At 43.5% G+C, this 22303-nt stretch overlaps 1 long non-coding RNA gene across 1 annotated transcript in view; it reads right to left on the reverse strand.

The window, feature by feature from the left end:
* Window positions 1-2830: 2830 nt before the first annotated feature.
* Window positions 2831-22303, reverse strand: part of LOC141571356 (uncharacterized) — a 226196-nt gene continuing 206723 nt past the window's right edge. Inside the window, exon 3 of the long non-coding RNA XR_012496115.2 lies at window positions 2831-2959. This is a non-coding gene — a long non-coding RNA (uncharacterized LOC141571356). The remainder of the gene's footprint in view (window positions 2960-22303) is intronic.

The raw sequence follows: 22303 nt of genomic DNA on the forward strand, positions 1-22303 counted from the left end.
CAAAAGAATTTCAGAGGAACCAACACAGGCATCTGACGTCACTAAACTGATAACGAACCAACTTTCAAACCAGTTAATTATGGATGTATTGTTTGTGAGGAAATAAATATATTTATCCTTTAAGCCACTTTTGCTCTAAAAGAAGCTTTACTATTACACGATACATTGAAGGGTTTCAGTCAAGAGGTAGATGTGAACCAGTTTTGTATTTTTAGGAAGATTCCAGGTTAAGGTATGAGTATGTTTTGTATGGGGAAGTGAGAAACAGAAGCAGGGAGACCAGTATGGAACTTTGTAGCAATCAGGGCAAAAGTAATAAAGATCTGAACACACACATTGAAAACCTACCATGTACTAAGCCAGTGATCTGAAAACATCAGTTATTCTCATATCATCTGTAACTTTTTTCACTTGATACTTTTTTCTTTAAATAGTTTCCTGGGGGAGAGAGATCCAAGATGGTGGAGTAGATAAACACTGTGCCTACGTTCTTTCACGAACACATTAAAATTACAACTAAATTGTAGAACAATCAACCTGGAAAACCATCTGAAGTCTAGACAAACAGAAGTCCTATAACTAAAAATATAAAGAAGAAGCCACATCGAGACTGGTAGGGGGGTGGAGACGCAGAACGAGCTCTATACCTGTTAGTGGCAGTTGAGAATCAGGAGGGCTATCTGGGCCACCTTGGTTTCCCCTGGAGGAGCGAGGGACCCCAGGCCCCCTCACCAAGCTCCCAGCCCAGGGTACTGGTGCTAAGAATAGGAGCTCCCACAACATCTGGCTGTGAAAAACAGAGGGGATTCTGACCATTTGCATGGGACAGATGGCTGCAGGAAAATCAGAAACCCTCTTAAACGGTCCACGCACAGACTTATTTGCAGGCACTCACCTTGTGTTCCAGCGAAGGGGCAGTAACTTGAGGGGCCTCGGAGATATACGGAGGGGCAGATGAAGTGTGTGGCTTCACAGGGGAGGACTAGAGGACAGTCAGCATTTTCCTGGTGAGGAGAAGTCCACCTTCTGTGCAGTCTGCAGGCGGGTACCATCTTTTCTGTGTTGAGCCCGCCCCCTCTGGCCAATTCTGAGCTAATTGGCCTGGTGAACTTGGCTGCTCCACCCCGCTGACTCACTGGGACCCCACCCCATCCAACCTGTACACCGCTGGAAGCACTTTCTCCATGAGCAGCCAGCCCCACCCCCATTGCACTCTTTCTTGGAAAATTATCGGAGTCTGGCAGGCCCCAGGCAGGCAGCGACTGGCCCCGGTATGCGCTGAGACTTTTGCTGAGTCACTCCAGGCTCAGCACTGGCACCAAACCAGTATTTACAGTAAGCTGGTGACCACAATTCTTCCCACTCTAGTGACTCCCTGCGACTCTGCCTCACGCAACTTGCATATCACACGAGGCATTATCAGTAGCTGAAACTTAAGGGAGCTTGCAGGTGGCAACAGACCTTGGGATGTCCTGGCTTTTTGAGGGGCTACCCCAGACCCAGTACTGGTGGCAGACATCCTCATTTTGCAGCGTGGCCTCTACCACACACCTTGAGGTCCAGCACAGGCAGTAAACAACTGTGGATCACTTTGTAGCTTTTACCAGGCAGTCCTCAGCCTGTCACAGACAGTGGCTGACCGGGGCCTGCACTGGAGCCCCTCACAAGAGGCCTCAGAACGAACATACTTGGAGGTTGGCTTCAGACCACAGGAGAGCATTGCCCAATTAGTCCTACAAGTGGCACACACAAAGGGCAGTCTCAATAGGCATCAGAGCCCATTGGGTCGAATCCCACTCAGTGGGGTAACACTCTCACACAGCAGCCTATAAGCTGTGGATGTGGCCAAGCCCCACAGCCAGTCAGCCTGAGGGTCAATCTCACCCACTGACATGCCAATAGCAACTAAGTCTCAGCTATAACAGGAGACCACACAAAACCCACACAAGGGACACTTCTGGAGCACCAAGAGCAGGTGACCAGGGGAGACTGTGCCAGGGTCCCACAGGGCACCTACTACATAAGGCCACCTGGCCAAAACTGGGAGACACAGCAGATCTACCTAATACATAGAAACTAACACAGAAAGGAAGCCAAAATGAGGAAACAAAGAAATACATCCCAAATGAAAACACAGGAGAAAACTCCAGAAAAATAACTAAATGAAATGGAGGCAAACAACCTACTAGAGACAGAGAATGCAAAACCACTATGCTGTACACCTGAAATTAACATTGAGTGTTAATTGTAATTGATAAAATAATATTAAGCATTAACTGTAATTGATAAATTTAAAAAGGTGGAAAGTGGGCGGGGAATAAGAGGTCCAAATTTCCAGGTATAAAACAAGTAAGTCATGGTGATGCAATGTACGGCACAGGGAATATATATTCAATAATAATCAACATATATATTCAATAATAGTAACAATATTGTGATAGCATAGTACAGTGTCAGATAAGTGCTGGACTTATCATGGTGATCACGTCTTTAGATATATAAATGTTAAATAACTATGGTGTAGCCCTGAAACTAATATAATATTGTAAGTTAGCTATAATTTTAATAAAAATCTTTTTAAAAAATCGTGTCCTGGAAACGTCCATCATAATTTTTATGTGCTAGTTATTTTTTTCAAATGCACATTAAATAAGTGACTTGTCTCCATTTTTAATTAGGACAGTTTTTAAGGATGAATTCACCTTTTGAGAATAACTAGTAGCCTGGATAAAAATATTGAAAAATCAGGACTTGAGGGTCCAGGATCGTAAAGAAAAGAAGTGTACACAGACATTATGTGACATTTCCCCTTTGAGGGGACTTACCAATTCACCAGTTGCAGGTGTGAGAGTGAGAAGCTGATACGAACTTTCAGTAGTCTCACAGATTTGATGAGGTACAAAGTCAGAGTTGGGAGCCTTGCAAACATCATGAATCTTCAGATGGGACCACTGATGGGCTGGAGGTATAAGAGTAAACCAGAAATAAATCATCTTCAAATCAGCTTAATGTCTGATTGCAATAAAGTATATTCCTGGTAGCCTACTCGTATTCCTCAAGACTCTTATCATTGTTTTCCCTGGATCCTGCAGCCCTGACTTCTGCAGAGGCAGAGGGTACGGTGAAAAAACAAAAAAACAAAAGTGATACCTTCTACTTATTAAGCATTTACTATGTATCAGATTCTTACTATTACACTGTGAAAAAGATAACATTATGACTGAATTATCTTGAAAAACCGAGTCTCAGAGAGTTAAATAAATTGCCCAAGGTCACAAAACCAGTACATGATAGACATTTGACTCATTTGTGGCTTCAGAGCTGCAATGCATTCATCACACCAGCAATCTACTGTTTTGCCAGTTTCTGGCTGACCTTATAGATACCACAGGTAGTAAGTACAGCAGTGCTGCTTTATCAATAGTACCAGTTGTTTCTGTCTCGTGGACAATGCATGTGTGTGCCTAACAGGTCCTCTTTTAGGCAGCAATGGCCAAACCTAAGTCCCTGGGACTGGGTCTTAATTCTACGCAGTCCCTTGAAACTCTCTCTTTCTGAGGCTTCTTGGTACTTGCAGCTTTCCTCACCCCCGTTCATCCGTTGTTTTCTCCTACCATGGAGCTGTGGTGCCTCCATCCTTTACATCCAACCTGATCTTTTCCTTGCTTTTCAGCAGACAGCTATCTTTCCTGAGTCCATCCTGTTAGTTTTTCTGACATTTATTTCAATAAAATTCAGTGCATGTGGTTCCATCATTCAGACTAAGCTTGAGGCCAAGGATAGCAAACTGTTTCCTCCTCAAATGTTCTCTCCATCCAATTGATAATGGCTGCCTGGAGCACAACAGCTAGAAAGATCGTGAGGCACATTCACACTCAGATGTAGGGCCTACCACGCTTGATGAATGATGTCTGATGTGAGCATAGGCTGTCAGGGAGAGGGAGTGTTAACTTACACACCACATACTGGTCTCCATTGCTCTATGCTCTGGACACTGTTCTCCTTCATCCACTACCCTGGTTCCGTCTCTAGAAGAATGAGCTGTATTTGCATTTTGAAATTCCCTTCTAGTAGCAGTTCCATAAGAGGGCATGCCCACTGGTCATGTTGGGCCCCTTTTAAACTCATTTCAGATGAAGCTTATAGAGATTCAGCTGCTTGCTAGGAAATATCAGAACACAGACATAAACCTACGCTCCCAAGAGCAAATTCTCTACTCTTTCTACTGCCTTCAGGTATCTCTCCATAAGTCTTTCTGCAGCTGATTATGGTTTATGAACCAAGAATTTATATACTCCATCTGACAAAAGATTTTTTTTTCTGAACTATGACTATTTTTATATGAGAAGCCTAGCAAAGTTATAAAAATGGAATCACATTTAGCTACACATTTAATGAATCACCTTCTTTATGGAAAAGAATCAGGTTACATGAAATAAGGATGGTCCCCGAACACCAAAACATATCTTTTGCATTAAAAAAATAAGTGTGAAAGAAGAGAACTAACTTACATCACTCACTTGACAGTGGTTGTGGGCACACAGGAGTAGGTTTTCCTTCCCTTTTTTTTTTTTTTTTTTTTTTTGCCTTCGAGGAGTTTCTATACATGTCTCCCTCCCTGATTTTGAGCCTCTCTCTAATGAATTCCTCCTATGTGTTCAGTTTTCTTTTCTCTGCAACTTCAATTATTTCCTTCTCTCTCCATGAGGAGTTTCAGACAAATTAACAACTTCTAATCCCAGAAGTTTCAGAAAAGTAGGTTCATGTCTAAGGAACTGACTTCTACCTTTGAACCAGGAAAATGTAGCTATTCACTTACCTATACTACATGGCATTATACATGTTAATCCATGGAAAAATGAAGAGATCTGTGACTAGAGGGTACTTACAAGCAAGCTGAAAATGATGACACTTGGTAAATCTGGAGCTGGGAGGAAGCACAGGGGTCATATAATCTAACCACTCACTTCAAAGGAGAGTGCAGCGAGACCCAGAGTGTTAGGCACCCAGTGTTATGTGCTGAATTACGTCCACTCACAATTTACGTGTTGATGTCCTAACCCCCAGGTTTTGGACACGCTTTTAAAAGCTCTTCTTCTCCTTAATCCCTTGTTCCTATCTCTATTTTTTTCAACTTCTTAAATGTCATTTCTGCTAGTGCAAAACCAAAGTAAGCCCAAATGGTTTATGCCAGTTCTCTCCTGTTCCTTCCAATTTCCTTTGGTTAGTTCTTGAGATTGATGGGCTACTGTTTTAGAAACCAAAACCAGCTATTTTTGCAGTTTTGAAATTCTGTTCACATTTGCCAACCATCTAGAGACACAGAGACAAGCATGAATCTGTTCTGGTGACGTAGAGACTCTAGAACGCTCATAGCCTAGCCAGAAAGTCTTTGTGAGCCAACATGCATGGTGTGTAGACTCCATTGCAGCCTATGCTTGCAATGCTCCTTCAGAGCCTTCACAGCCCTCTACAGAAATCTGGTATTTCTGGCTGCTACAGTCCAGTGCAGTTGAACTGTTGAATGCCAAGCTCCAAGGCTGCATCAAGGGCTGAGAATCAAAGAAAGGATCTTCTACTAGGATTGCCATACATTCACTCTACTTGACCTGCCAATCAGCTCAGTAGTCATCTCCACATTCTACACTTTTGAATGTTAGAGGGCCCTTTATATTTAACCCAAACATCTCATTTCATATTGGAGGATGATGAGTCTCAAATGAAGAGAAATGACATATTCCAAGTCACCCGGTATGAGCTTGGACTCCAAATTCCAACTCTGGAACTCACTCTCACACCCTCTCGCCATGCCATGTGCCTGGATGAGTTCTGATTACTGAAATGTGATACCTATATGACAAAGCTAAACTGCCGCAGGATGGAGGTTGGCAGATCTGGTCAGTGCTATGTAGCTGAGGCCAGCCAACACAAAACTGGTGCCTACTTCCCTTCTATGGGCCATATCACAGCCACCCTGGCCAAAAAAATGGGAATTAGCACACCCCTTATGCATCACACAGTGGAGAGGAACTAGGCAAGTGCCATCCACTCAGCCACACTCTCAACAGTGTATGGTGATGACTAACCTAAGTGCACCAAGAGTTGGAATCTGCCCAGGCCGGAAGTGCAAGACGCCTGGATCCTCCTCCCAACTCAACTCTTACAAGCTTGAGGCCTCAGGCAATACACCTCTTCCACTTCCTGGGTCTCAGAGTTTCCATCCGGGGCAGGCAAAACAATGCATCCCCACTTCCACCCCCCCTCCATTCTAATCACTGGCATGTGTGAATAGTTATCTTACACTACAGAAGGGATTTTTCAGATACGATATAAGAGATGGGAACACTATAGATTTCTCCCCTAAGAGCCTCCAGAAAGGAATGCAGCCTGGCCAACATTTTTATCTTAGCCTATGGACACTTGTGTTAGACTTCTGAATAAATGTGTACTGTTTTAAGCCATGATGTTGGAGGTAATTTATTACAGCAGCAATGGAAAACTATTAATAAATAATACTAAATATTACTGATAACATTAATGAATAAGCGATTTTAAGTCAATTATTTAAGGGACCGGTTGTCCAACCCACTGACACTGTCACAGGTCAGGCTCAGTTTCTCTCACCTGCACTATTATAGCACTCTCCCATGGTCTCCCTGCCTCCAGCCTCTCCCCCCTGTGCTCTGTCCTAACTGGTGCCAGAAAGATCAGTCTTAAACATGTTTCTGATTTCACAACAAAATTCTTGAAGTCCTTCACTAATTTATCATCTCCTAGATTGCTGGCTTTTAATGTTATCTGTGTTTAATTTACCCAATCTCTTCTCTTTACAAGCCACCCAGCTTTGCTGAGTTTCCTCAGTATTTGTCTTGTGGAACAAAGCCGTTTAATTTCAGCGTGGGGCTGTGGAGGATGGGACTCCCTTGCCGTTCTTCCAGTAAGCTTCACTCAGAGTGAGTCATCCCCACTCTGACCAGTCCTGTGCAGTTTTGTTCTCAATTCATGCCTCCTGCTCACCAAGGATTATCTCCCCATTGGCCAGAGAGTCTATTTTCTGCCAGGAACAGATTTATTATCTGGATCAGAACACGGTGCTCTACATTATAAAATCACTCTGTGTTAACTGTGTCGATTTCATAGGTAGATCTCAAAATGTAGCACAAAGAGCACTGAATTGGTGGGCAAGAGGTCTGTACTCTAGTCCAGATGGCCACTCTATGCCCTCAGATACATCACACACATTTCCTAGCCTTAATCTCATCTGTATGACAGAAGAATTTGGACTCTAACACGGTAGGGACTCTGTGGATTGAAATTATATGATGTGTAATCTCATCTATCTTCCCAAACCTCACTGTATGTTTACTAGTCTCGTGTATTTTTCCCGCTTGCAATTAGGAAAACTAGAATTCTGAGGGTGATGCAATTGGTCCAAAACTATTCAGAACAGCAGAGGATAATTGAAACTTTTACACCCTATCCTTTCATTCATGAAGTCAGTTAACATAGTTTTATTTACTTATTTATTTACTTATGTATTTATTTATGTATTTAGTGTGTGTTATATGATTGACATCACACCAAGGGCATCATCATCATCATCATCATCATCATCATAATAATAATAATAATGGAATAGGAGGAGGCTCTTGCCTTCTGGTGGCTGACAGCCTACTGTGGGAATCAGTCGTATAAGCAAACACTTTGCAGAGTGATAAGCATTGTGTTAGACAGAAGCTCCAAGTGCTTTGGGAGAGGAGGAGAAGCTCACGACCGGCCCGGGTGAGGACAGATGGAGTCTGCTGCTTACAAAAAGCCCTTTCACATGCACCATCTCTCTGGAGCATCGCAACGCCTCCCAAGAGGTAGAGAAGAGTTTTTGTTTGTTTCCCCTCTTAAATCAGGAAACCAAACATGAAAAGTAAAATGACTTCCTCAGTCCACATGGCTGGTAAAGAACAGATCCAAGGAGTGTGACAGAACTCTCTGGGAGTCTGGGGAGATGGTATCTCCATCGCACTGAATTGCTGCCTCTTTTTGGTCAGCAACCCCAACTCTCAGGTAAGTTGTGACACAACGGAAGTATCTGTAGGGTCCACTAGATGCCTCAAGAGGTGGGGCCAGGTCTTATTTATCTTTCTATTTAAGAATTCTTGTGGGACCCAAGTGGTCTCCTCCAGAAGAATTTGGGTGGCTCAAGGCATTGGTGGTGGGCTGGTGACAATGTGCCCAAACACTTTGAAGGAAGGACAGAGAAGAACACGTGTGAGTGAGGAGGGCAAGTAGGAGAGCATGAAGTTTGTCCCAGGGGTTAGTCCTCCAACACCGCCAGGTTGCAAGGTGTGGCAAAAGATGACTGCTGAGTGAGACCTGGAACAAAAGGTTCTTCTCACAAGGAAGCCAGTGGAGGAAGCCTTGTCAAGACATTTCACTGAGCTGGGCCAGAATAAGACACATTCATGGGCCCCTGTGCGACCCTATCTAGGTTTTCCAGAGGGAATCACGGCAGAATCCTTGGCAACTAGAAGTCGGTGCAGCATGAGTTACATTTGTATTTTCAGTACCTTCCATTGACCCGCCACATAACAGGAACTCAATGAATGTCTGTTCATCTGAACAGAGCTACCTTTTCACTATTGCTTCACCTCCAACTGCATCACAAGGCACCCCACACAAGCCTCCCAGGGGCCTTTCCCTTCCATAGGTGGGCTCTGCATTTCATTCTCATCTCCCCTATCACTGTTATCTACTCTCCTCCTCTATCAGGTGTTAGGACTCGCACCTCTCTTTACATTTCAGTTTAGAACTTTGAATTCCAAAGGCATTTGAGGCTCAGTAGTTAATTTTGAATACAGTAAATGCATGATGATAAATCATAGTCTGATTTGTTACAGAGCTGAAATAGCCTGAGCACCACTGGCACAAATTTACTTGATCTTCTCCAAGTCTTCAATACCTCTCCTTGCTTGCTAAATAAACAAACATAGAAAATATGTACAGTTGTCTGAAGCAGACACGTTTTGATTATTTGAATAATCACCTAGAGATTGTCACTGAAAGTAAGAGTACCCAAGGGACTAGATGAGTTTGTGTCATTCTTTCTTTCAACAAGCATTTATTGTGCCTCAGTCGTGTACCAGGAACTCAGCTGTAATATTTTACCGCATTGGTTGGTTTACCTGTTGTTCTCCCACCTCCCCTACCCCATTCCCTGCTGCCATGAGTTCTTCAGGGGCTTTGTATGTGCAATGCCTTCCTATGCCACCAATAGGTGCTTAGGTTCCTGACTTCTCTAAGTAACAAGTGGCCAAGCTTCCGGAAAGTTCTTCAGATGTTTTAAAAGCCTTAAATTCTCTCTTTGGAATAAGACCTGTGAACACCATGAATCACTGTTTGTAGTACACATTCACCTGCAGGAAGTATTTCAGTTCCCATTTTGCATTTGGTTCAAGACTTTTTTTTTTTTTTTTACTTTCCTCCTCTTCCATTTGAGGTTCTAGGAATTCAAGAGGAAAGGACGACTGCTTAAAGAAAGCTGGGCTCTTTTCATCTTACTGTTCTTAGTTGTCTCTGATCTAATAAGTCTAACAACTCATATAAAAAATTATAGATTGAACTTTTCCTTACAGATGAGTGTGAGAGAGACCATGACCCAAAAGAGGGGCATCAAAATCTGGAGCCGGGCCACCTGGATTCGAATTCTGATTCTGCCACTGAACAGCTGGTTGACTCTGAGCAATTGACATAAACTTTTCCTGCCTCATTTTCCTCAACTGAAAACTGAGGTTTTGAGTACGAAGTGAGTTCATACCTGTATAAAAGGTTAGCATAGTGTCTGAACAGTAGTAACTCTTCTATCTGCTAGCTATAGTAAGTATAGGAGTACTAGTAATAGTAGATGTAGAAGTAGTAGCAACAATAAGACATATTTGTACACTGATGATACAGGAAAAAATGAAACGGCTCACATCAGATACAAACTAAATTTTATTCTGCCTAAGAGCCTTCATTGTTGGGTGGCAACTTCTCCACAGATGAAAATGTCAAAATTAGCCATCTCCCGTCACTATGTTTCTCTGCTCTCCAGGCAATCTTCTGAGACCTAATTCAACTTTCCAGGTACCTTAGTACCGGGAAAGTAGTGCGGTCGATTGAGGACAGGCTGACTCTGGCCACAGGAACGTGGTAAATTGGCATTTTAAAATCAATCTTGTGTGAAATGAGTATCAGCGTGTCACTGAGAGTCTCTCCTCTCCAGGTGTACTGATAAGATCATTCTCTGGGCTTCCAAAACTGTGGCTCTAAACCCCTAGATCATGGTGAATTTGTGAGAATGACGCTCGTCTGGGGTTTGCTGTCCATCTTGCCTCACGACCATGGCTTCAGCTTCCCTGTGTACTAGGCCGTTTCACTGCATTCACCTCAGCAGGCCACACTTTAGTCCTAGTGGGATCCACAGTGACATAATGCTTTTCCATGGTAGGTGTGCTCCAGGCAGCAGGACTGGAAGCTCCAGGTTAGAGGCTGTATATGCTTTATATGCCTAGCACAATGCCAGGCACGTAGAGAGCACTCAATTAATATTGCTCACACAATTTCATGCACTCCCACTAATTATAACAAGGCCTTCCAGGAAAAACTGGCTTACCCTCCTAATAATAAATAATACGGGCAAAATGTAATTAAACAATCTATAGATTCTAATTTGCTGCATATGACTCTATTCTGAAAACCTATTTAAACTCTCAGTCTGCTTCAAAAAGGGGGGGGGCACTCTTTTTCACATATTCCATTTCTAACGCTTTCCAATCATTTTAATCTACCAGTAGTGGTGGAGAAGGTCATGAAAAATCTCATTCCACAAAGGTAATTTAAAAGAAAGAAAAGCCAGATAGTACATTTAGAATGAGAGATATTCTGATGTCTATTTTAAGGAGAAGGTCAACTCAAGGTCAGAAGACAATCTATGGAATTGCCAAAAATGAGAGACTATACTTCCTGTACTTTAGGGATTATGGCAAAAGTCTGATCTGCTTGAGGTTTCCTTAGAAGTCGGAGGCCTCCGGTTCAGCTGATCAAGGGCAGTGTTTCACTTAAAAGATGCCATTTTTCTAACACCAAACCACAAAGCAGCTACCCAGATGCATTTGAGTCCCAGGCTTCACCTGGGGAAAACTAGCCAGAGTAACCACCAGAGGTATTGGACAGGTTTTCAACTTCATTCATTTCTGCGTTTACATTTTTATTTCTTTCATTATACATTAAAAATATATATTTTCTTTGAATGTGTTTCATTGTTCTTTTTGCATTTCTTTAATTGAAGTTTCCACTTTGCTTTCTCATTAATCAAAAAATGATACAGAAATATGTGTTTATATTTGGATACCTGGCTTGCTTTTGTTTGTTTCTTTCTAACATCTGTCTCTTGGTTAACTTCTAATTTTATTGCATAACAGTTAGTGAACTTTGCTTATAAAGTTAATTTTTTGAAAGTTGTTGATATTTGTGGCCTTGTTTATGGACAATTTTATGACCATTATACATGTTACAAAATGATGCAGAGTCTGTTTATTGGGTACATAGTTCTCTAAATATTGTATCAAGCCAATTGAAGTGTTACTACTAAAATTCTTCATATCCTTATTTGTTTTTTCTCTGTTTGATTTTGTTTTCTGGAGCAGTTTGTTCAAGGTTTCAACAGCGATTTTTCTATCTTTCAGTCTCCTCTTGTAATTCTGTCAGTTTTTGCTTCAACTATATTTTAGCTATATTTTAGGTGCGTAACAGTTATTTTTTTCTTGGCTGTATTTATTTCTTTCAATGGTTTTCACCTTGAATTGTATTTGATTTAACCCAATTATATCTGCTTTATGTTTGTTAGCCATTTCTAAACAAATATTTTCCACTGCTTTGTGTTTGAGAAAATTTTGTTTTGTCTGTTTCTTGAAAATCGCAAGAGGCTAGATGTTCAAATACAATATAAGAATTGGTCTCTTACAGGTGAGTGTAACTCATTAGTATTAATAGTAAGTACTTACTAAGTTTGGAATTGTTCCTGTTTCATGGTTTGTGTTTTTAGTTCACTGTGATTTCTAATTGCTTTTCCCTCTCTCCAATGCTTGCCTTCTTTTGTCTTTATCAAGTTTTCCTTACTCCTGTCTTTAAAAAATATGTTCTATTTGTTTGAAGTTGTTCATCTGTTTATCCCCTAGTAATTATCTTCCTGCTCTCTCTCTCTTAACCCATGCACCAATATGCAATCTACATTAAAACAATCAACACATTAGGTTTCAGAGTCAGTTTTACTAATTTATTTCTTTTACTTGTCATTGCTTCATGCATCTCACTGCTCCCTCCTGGATTAATTTTTCTCCTTTCTATAAAACATCCTCTAGCGATTATGTTTTTTTTAGAGAATGTGGGTTATAATTTTTTCCAAGCCCATGTATCTCTGAAAATATAGAATTCTACACTTGAAATAATTTTCAGCTAGAACTTCTAGTTTTTCTGGTAGCTAACGGAATGTCTGATGGCATTCAGGCTCTTTTTCCTTTGTAGGTCAATCTCCTTTTCTTTTTTGGGGTGCTTTTCTGATTTTCTTTCCCCCTTGAAGTTCTGTAATTTGTACGTGTGCTGTTAATAGATTATCGCTGAGCCCTTTAAATCTACGAAGACTTGTCTTTATTTCTGGGATCTTCTATTATTGCTTTAAATATTCATTTTTTTTCCTGAATGCCTTTTAAATGGATGTTCGAAATTTTTTTTATCTCTGACCTACGATTCTAAACCTTTCTCTAACTATCCTAATTTCTTTATTCCTTTCTTTTTGCATTTCTTTTGCAGTTTTATTGGGATATAATTGACATGGAACATTCTATTAGTTTAAGATATGTAACATACTGATTTGATATATGTATAGATTGTGAAATGATCACCACAATAAGTCTAGTCACCACCTATCACCTTATATTACACATTTTTTTCTTGTGATGAGAACTTTGAAGATCTACTCGCAGTAACTTTCAAACATGCAATATAGTATTGTTAACTATAGTCACCATGCTGTGTATTACATCCCCAGCACTTAATCTATCTTATAACTGGAAGTATCTTTTGTCTGCCTTCACCCATTTCTTCCTCCTCCCATCCTTGCCCCTGGCAACCACCAATGTATTCTCTGTTTCTGTAAATTCAGTTTTTTAGATTCCACATATGATTCCACTTACACATCATATAAGTGAGATCATACAGTATTTGTCTTTCTCTGTCTGACTTATTTCACCTCTTTATTCCTTTTTGCTGCTTTCTCAGAGAATTCCTGGACTCAATCTTCCAGCTCACTAATTCCCTTTTCATTTGTGTCCATTCTACCTTTCAACTAACCTGTTGTTTTTTGATTTTTGTTCACTGACTAAACTCCCAATTGTCATGATCTAGTTGATGTTTTACCAACAATAAGTCCTTTTGCCTCAAACTGTGCAACTTTGATTTTCCTTATTCTAAAGTCGTATTCTGCTTACTTGTGTCCCTCTGAGTCGCTAGGTATAGGCTCTGGATTTAAGTTTGCTGTTTCTCTTTCATGGTGTCGACTTTCCTCAGTTATTGGTGTGAATGGATTGTGCCTCCCTCTTTGCAGCTGAGTTTCTCTGTTTGGCATGCAGCCTGTCTGGGAGGAGGAGTGGGACCTGCTTCCTGAATTGATCTTGCCCTTTCCAGTGAGGTTTGAGAACAATGGGACCTGCCTCCGGATAGCTTTGTGTGGTGATTGCCTTTGGGCATGGGTGCTCTCCTTCCTCCTCGGTATATCCGGTATATCCGCTGCCCCTTCCCAGTTCCCACAACATCACTTTCTCCTGGAGGCAAGCACCCCTGTAGTGGCCTGCTACCCTCAGGGGAGGAAACGGGAGTCAGAGCGATGCACTCGATGGCACCAGGTAAGTTAACCTCTGTCTCCTCCTCTTCTCTCCACCCCTTCTGGGTAAGTAGGCATTTTTCAATAGAACTTCCTCTGTGCTTTTTGGGTCATAGTTTCCCTTTCACACCAATTTCACTACTCTCTGCTCTTAAAGAATTCTTCATTTAAAAAAAAAAAAAAGAATTCTTCATTGTTTCTGGACCCTCTGCGAGCTTCCCTTCTTGGATTGGGGACTCATTTTGAATTTATTTTTTTTCTGTTATATTTTTTGTACGATTTTTAAGGGATTTGTCATGGGAAAGGAAGCTGTGGCAAAATTGAGACTGTGACCTTATAACAAAAATTAGTGACATTGTATTGGAACAGAGTTCTGTGACCACCATCCTTGTTTAGTTGCATCCTCTGATTGCGAGAAAGAGACGGAGTGAGAAAGAGAGTGACGGAGATGTACTTGGAGAGCTGTTTGAGACTCATTTGAGGAATGGGCTTCTCGTAAGTAGCTCAGGGCTGTTTATCCTATTTCCATGTCCTGTAATGACAGGTGCCACCTGCAGCAAAGGAACAAAGACGGTATTCTTCAGAAGTATGGGATAGAATCAGAAGCTCAGCTATAGACAAACCCCAGCTGGCTTCTTTTTACCCTGCCAATAAAAGGCCCTGAGCTTGCACTGTGGCTCCATTATCCCTACAGCATCAAACGCAGGACAGGCCCCTCCCATCTCGGATGCTGACTGCAGCTCTTCAGCTAAGCTCTGCTTCCTGGTGCAAATGCAGCTGCGCACACTCCACATGTTCTTTGAGGATCTCCTTATTCTTTCTTCAGGCGCACCAAGGGCAGCAAGACGTTTCTTCCAACAAGTGGTTTCACAGAGGCTGAATTTCCAGCTCACTATATTCTTACTGTTTTTGTAAGCACTAACTTTATTTTTTGTTTCCTTTTTTCAGATGTGCCCAAATAATCATCCATAAACATTCATTGAGGACATGTTGTATACAAGACCCGCTGGATAAAGAGAAGGCCAGGAAATACCTGGTATGCCCAGAGAGTCACCAAGGTGTCCCGAGAGGAAGGGAATCCACAAATGAAGCAAACATCTAGAGAGTTTCGTCTGTCGAAACCCTCTCCCATCTTCTGGTCAGAGCAACCCATCTTTCTTTGAGGAACTGTTCCTCCCTTACTCTGACCATGTGATTTTGGAGAGACTGGTAATCCTAGAGCCCTGCCCTAGTCCTGTTACCCATGTGACCTGTTTAAATACAGCCTCCATACTGGTGGCCAAGGGTTAGTCTTGGAGGTGGGCCCATGACTCAAAATGGCCAGTCAGTCCTTCCTGAGGATTAAGAAACACGGAGGCAGTGAGAAAGCTCTTCCTTCCAAGTTCCTTCAGTTGGGACGACGTAAGCTTGAAGCTGCTTCAATGCATGCCACTTCCTCCCTACCACTTTCCATGCAAGTTCCTCTTCCACATAAAAGGAAATGAGACCAAGGCCAAGGAAGAAGAGACAAAGTGGTAAACAGAAGGAGAGAGATCGAAATAGAGACAGAGTCAGAGGGAGGGGTGGAGATAGAGAGAGAGAGAGAGAGACAGATAGCGATAGAGACAGAGACAGAGAGGTGTGATGACACTATGTGAGGTCTTATATCCACTGAAATCTCGTACCTTGCCCTCACCCACTCCTCTATTTAATTATCCTTGTTTTCCAAACATTCTACATCTGTCTTCTACAAGTCTCTGCACCTGGTTTATAACATAAGCAAAGCTCTCTCAGCTCCTTCTCTTCTGTTCTTGTACCTAATCATCCTCCCAGGCCTACCCCAAATGCCCCCAATTCCTCCTCCATCCCCCACATGCAGTTAGTCTCCGGGCCCTCTCCCACCCCCGGCACTTTGAGCAGATGTCTAGGGTAGCATTTCCTTCCTTGTCGTAATTGTTTCTACTGCTTTTTCCTCCATTAGACGATGAGGACAGGGGCTGAGTAGGAGCATCTTTAAGTTCATAATGCCCCAGACAGGGCTGGACGTATAGTACCTCCATCTCTGTGTGCTCCTGTGAGAGGAATGGGGGATGCATGTGTGCGTGCAGGAAGGAAGGTGGTTCTAAAAGAGAGCTCCCTCCTGCCATCAAACCACCCACCTCTGTTTCCTGAATCTGTTCTTTGCCAGAGGTCCTCTGACCCACATGGTGAGTGAAAACAGAATCCCCTCTGGCGAGGAGAAATGGCTGCCTCCGGGCATCAGGAATATGTTTGGGGAGGTCTGTGTGCCATGTGAGTCACAGGGAGCCACAGAAGGATTTGCATGAACGGTACTTCAATTATAGTCTGCTAATCTAGAAAGAACACCAGACAGCAGTGTGGAGACTGGGCTGGGGACAGACTGAGGCTGAAGACAGCAGACAGTGGGGAACCATTGCACGGCTTGGATCCAGGAGAAAGTGATAAGGACTTGGATGGTGCAGTGGGCAGAGAGGAAGGTGGCCTTCCTTATCCTTCCTTGTCTCCTGATGCCGTCAGAGGAGCCACTGAGACGTGCTCTCTGGTGGCCTTCATCCCTGGCTCCTCTCATTCTTCTCTGTCTTGTCTGTAAAGCCCAGAAAGCCTCTCAATCAGGAGAGAACAGTGCTTTCTCCTTGGCCCACAGAATCCTTGGGAGTTACATCTTTGTCAGCACTTCTGCTTCCAGTTCCCATTGGATCAGTTAATGTTTCTTTTATGAAGCGAGGACACCTGATTTCTGTCAGTGCAGGGCTGAAGACTGCCTCGTCAGCACTGTCTTCCTGACCAGCCATATCAAATAGACAAAGGAAGAAAGCAACTGAACAGGTGATTGGATTCCAAGGCGAGGAAGCCTGGGCTGCATGTTGTTTGTGAGAGCGGAGCTACCCAGACTAAGGGGTTCCACAGTGTTAGGATGATCCAGTCATAGCCAGGGGGGCTGCCTGTTGAGACAGTGTGGGAAAGGCTGGGGACAAGCTGCTGCTCATTTGGTCATCTAGATAAACTCCTTCCCTTGTATGGTCTTGGTTTCTCATATGTAATATGTCAGCCATCTCTTCCAGGCTCTTCTTATCCGGACTAGGGAATAGAAGGGGTGTCTTCATTGTCACAACCTGTACCAGTCCCCAAGAGTTAAAGCAATCCTCACTTTCCTTGTAACATTCACTCACACACACTCATTCATGTTATCAAATAAATTATTCATTCATTCATTCAGCAAATATCCACTAAACCCTTGGTCTGTGCCAGGCCCTGTGTTCAGTGCTATGGGTACAGAGATAAATAGATGTTTTGACTCTTAAAGAGTTTACAGTCTAGAGAGAGTTCCAGAAATGTAAACAGATAATCGCCGTAAAGTGACAAAGAGCAAAGTGAAAAGGGGTACGGAGACCAGGGTCATTACTGAAGGATTCTATTGTGTTTATCCTCCAAGTATCTAGCATTTTTCCTGAAATACAGGTTAAGTCCTCAATAAATGAATGAAGTGACATGTTAGCTGGGCCTAAAGGATGAGTAAAAGTTCCCAGGTAGAGAAGCTGAGGGGAAAGCATTCTAAACAGAGGGAACTATATGGGTTGAGACTTGCCAGCGTGAACGGGATTAGTCGTCCTAGGAAAGAGTAAGCAGTCCTAGATGCCCAGCAAGCAGGATACTAACAACCTGTTAGGAAATAAGGATGGAGAATCAGATGGAGGAGGATTGTAAACGGTCTTCGGTGCCAGGTCAGAGAACTTGGGCCTGGTTCCTGGCAATGAAGAACCACTGAAGGTGCATCATAGCAACTTTTGAAAGATTTCCCTGGGCTTGAGGTGAGAGGACTGGGGCAGGAAATGCTCCAGGTGAGGAGGCCTGTGAGAGTGCCTTCTCCAAGCTGGTGCTACTCTTAGCTCAAGGCCAGTGAAATGAATAGGGCAACTCCAAATATGGATTCTCCTCCATCTCGGCAGAGCAGGTTGGGTCACTGACTTATGGAAATCCCAGTGAGAAACAAGCCGATTATTTAGGGCACCACTTGACCTAAGCAATATCCCTATGGATTAAATAGATCACGAAAACAACTGACATCTGGTCAGAGACCAAAGGAAATAAGAATGCACTGACTTTGACATTCCCTGGCTCACCCTTTCCCAACCTCTCCTAACCTAGACTTGATCGACTAACAGACAGCTTGTTAGCCGCTCTATTGCTCTGTTAAATGCAGCATTTGGGCTAAAAACACAAATTAAAGCAATCAGATACTACCAAGCTCATTAAGAAGCACTGATTTGTTTAATCTCCTAAATGTTTGGTGTGAGAAGCTGAGGACAGGAGTGGGGCAAGGAGCTGGCTGAGGTCCCTCGGCAAGTTAGGACCTGCAGCATGTTCAGAAGTCGGCTCTCCTGACTGCTAGACAACTGGTTTCCCGAGAGTGACACAAGGCCTCTGGCTGCATGCACTAAAGGAAGAGTTAAATCAAGTGTGTCTTAGCAAGCACAGGTGGTCAGGCTCTCTGAGAAGATGAAGCCAGAATTTGCCCTGGAGCTCAGCCTACCCAGGCTGCACCATTGTGCTGACTCATTTCCTATAAGTAAGGTCACTTCCCTGTTTAAAAACCTTGCATGCCCACAGGGGACGTTCAAACTGCTTAGAGTGGCATCCAAGGCCTTTCATCTTGGTGTTCTTCCTTACTTTCCAAACTCCTCTCTCACTCTAGCCCAGGTCCACACTGGGCAGCAAACCCATGGTTCTTAATCCTGGCAACATCTGCCAGAACATCTGCAGAGCTTTTGTAAAAAAAATACTGAGGTTTAGACTGTACCTCCAGAGCTTCCCTGGGTGGGGGCTCTGGGCATATGTATGTTTTAAATCTCCCCACAAGACTTTAATGAGAATCACGACTCACCCACAGCTAACTACTTTCTGTTATCCAAATCTGCCTGGCCCTCTCCCGGGCTTGGGACAGGGAATCCTCACTCTGCCTTGTCTCCACTTTTCCACTTGGCTCTCCCCACAAACCACCAAGATAGCTCACTCCTTCTGCTTTGTACACACTTTACACACACCTACGTCACAGCATTCATACACCTTTGCTTATATGTCTTCCTGGCACCCTAAGGAGACCGTGGATTTGACAAACGAGATTCTGTTCTATTTATCTGGGGTTTTTTTATTATAAAAATTGCAGGAGCAGACAATAGCAGGTGCTTAGTAAATAACTGTGGTATGAATAAGAGTTACTGAACCCCAGCATGACCTCTGTTCAGAAAACCACCCACGTTCCTGGGATGTTGAGTCATGGGGTAGAGCCTCTGAGAGATTCCCCAGGGTTCTGTGTTCTAGAAATTGGTCCTTTACATCTACTGTCTCCAAGGAAGGGAAATGAGCCATGAACTTCTACTCACCTGCAACTGAAAATGGGAGGCTAATCTCACCTTTATGTGGCTGGGCAACCCTATGACTAAAAGAAAGGCAGACGAGATTGTTTAAACCCAGAGAGACCCTGGTTGGAAACTTATTCCCCTTATTAACTGTATGACCTGTGTGACCAGTTATTGAATGTCTAGGCCTCTATGAAATAATATATAGAGTTCAGCATGTTGCTTGCTGTATTAGTCAGGGTTCTCCAGAGAAACAGAACCAATTGATAGATAGATAGATAGAAAATGAGAGTGATTGGTTTACTATATTGTAAGGAATTGACTCATGTGATTACGGAGGCTGAGAAGTCCCAAGATCTGCTGCTGGCAAGTTGGACACCCAGGAGAGCCGACAGTGTAAGTCCTGTGAAAGCAGACTCAACCAGACCCAGGAAGCGCCAATGTTTCAGTTTGAGTCCAAGGCAGAAAAAGAATAATGTCCCAGTTCAAACAGTCAGGCAGGAAGTCCTTCTTACTCAGCCTTTTTGTTCTATTCAGCTCTTCAAAAATTGTGAGCGGCCCACCCACATGAGGGAGGGCAATCAGCTCTCCTCAGTCTATTGACTCAAATATTAATCTCATCCAGAAATACCCTCACAGACATGCTCAGAATAATGTTGGACCGAATGTCTAGGCCCCTGTGGCCCAGTCTAACTGACACACAAAATTAACCATCATACCTTCAATATAATAAATCTCCATTTGTGTGAATTCCCTTCTTTCCAGAAAATACGGTTTCAGACTCGCCCAATGTTCCATCCATCTGTCCCCTCCTAAGTGAGCTCAATCTCCACTATCTTTTTCACATCCCTTCCCATCTTCCCTCCCTCTTGCCCTCCCTCCTTCTCTCTGCCTGGACCCTTTTCCTTTTTTCTGTCTCCCAACTGGTTCACTTAGGATTCATCCCAGGGGAAGGAATGAATTCCTCTGGCCCTCGTTCTTTCCAGCTGTGTCTTTTGGGGACACGATGAGCACACACAGCAGGACGAAAGTGAGTCGGGAGAAAAGTCCGACACCGACTATTGCTACAAGCTAGCAGCAGAGCAGCGAGGGTCTGGTCTGTCTGTGCTGGGGCGGGAGGCAGGGAAGGAGAGAAGCGAGGCCTCTGACAAATACTGCGCAGTGTGTTTTTATTACTGCATAATCCATGCTCGTGCCACTTGTCCGCATACCACCAGTTAATGGAAACCTCATGTTCTCCTGATCTGGGCCGCCTTGTGGTTAACTCTTGCAGAGCCAGGTATGTACCCAGGCCAAAGGAAATCCTTTCCAGAAGGAAGCCGGGTTATCAGACAGGCAGGCGCTGCCTCACATGTTGAAGGAAGTCACCATGGGCTGCGGTTAATGATAAAGGCAGGAATGTGGTAGGCGGGCACTCGTCTGGACCTGTCTGCTGAGCAGCTTGAGAAATGCCACATGGCATTTGGGTGCAATCGTCACCTGGGGCCTGAGCTACCTCTGGATTCATGGGAATGGTTGCTCCCCATTTGCTGCTCACTCTCTTGGAGCTTTGATTCATCTGGGAGAAAGGTCTAAGGAGTCTGCACAGCCCAGGCACAAAATGCATGCAGGAGAGGGGGGCACTGTCTTGCAATTCAGCGTGTGCTTGAATTTGTGGGAGGAATGTGGGAGCTCCAAGGAGAAAGTCACTACCTCTGCCTGGGGATGCCGGGAATGGCATCTAGAGAAAGGGATGTTGATCGTGAAGGTTTTGAGGAACAAAGAGATGTTTTTAAAATCAGCAAAATAAGGAGAAAGGCCAATCCTATGCAGAGACAGCAATGCATGAGAGGTCGGAAGGTATTTTCTCATAAGAAATGGAGGAAGGGGTGGTGAAGGGGTCGAAAGCGGGCCACGCAGTCACACCGCCTTCTAATCCAACTCTTCGTAATGGCTGGTGAGCCAGTTTTATAACCTCTGCTTTTGTTTCCTCATCTGCAAACTGGGGACTATGATAGTCTCTACCTCAGAGATTGCGCTGAAGAGTAGATGACGCAATACATAAATCCTTAGCCCGGTTCCTGGCATTTTAAGGGCGTGAATAAATGTTGGCCGTCATTAGCATCATGGAACAAAGGGCAGCTTGGAACGGTCAGAACACATGTTGTTTGGGGACAATAGAAAGACCCAAGGTTAGTCAGGGACCAGATGGTGAAAGAACTGGAGGCTGAACTAAGGATTTGGACTTGGTCCTGTGGGTCATGGGAAATCACTGAGGGTTAATTCATTCAAATACTGTCTTCCGGTTGGTTCTCCGTCCTGGAAGGTCCTTCCCAAAAAGCCATTTTTATTTTCTCACCAGGGATCTAAACTGTCCTGGGTAATGCCTGTCACCCTCTGAAGAGAAGCCTCAGCCATGTATCTCAGCCCTCGTGCACTGCACTCTTTACATCTCATTCTTTAGCTCTGGGGCCTGCACCTGGGTTGTCCTTCCCTTCATTGCCCATGGATGTCCGTGATTACAAACCCAGGAGAAAGAACCAGGCCTGGTTCTCCTCAAAGTTCTAGGCCCCAAAGCAAACTTTGTAAACCAATGTCTCCTCGTCCTAGTTAGGACAAGTTGCTTGGCATGTGAAAACCCCTGGAAATTTGCCACGAAGTGACGATGCCTCCTGCAAGTAACGCTGATGGGCTCTGAGCAGCAGTTCACCAATGGAGGCTGCCGGTCTGTTTGTGGGGTTATCAGGGTAATGGATCCTGGCATTCTGCTTGCACCATCTTTACAAACGTCACTTTCACTTTATTGTACACTAACCCCACATCTCTTCACAAGCTCCAAAATAAAACTTCTTTGCAAACAACCAAGGTCCATCTGCTACACTGTTAAAAATACCCTGGCATGAAAATACTGAACGCATTAGCTAAATCCATGATCAGAGATATTACAGTGGACTCACCTGAAAATGCCTGCCTTTGATTGGGAGAAAGCAGTCTGTCTTTCTCTCGCGGTAAGAGATTGATTACTCTCCACCCCCAAGGTAACAACAGAACCCAA

This window comes from Rhinolophus sinicus, chromosome 16 (assembly GCF_057876585.1).
Source record: "Rhinolophus sinicus isolate RSI-liver-muscle chromosome 16, RSI-T2T, whole genome shotgun sequence".
NCBI lineage: Eukaryota > Metazoa > Chordata > Mammalia > Chiroptera > Rhinolophidae > Rhinolophus > Rhinolophus sinicus.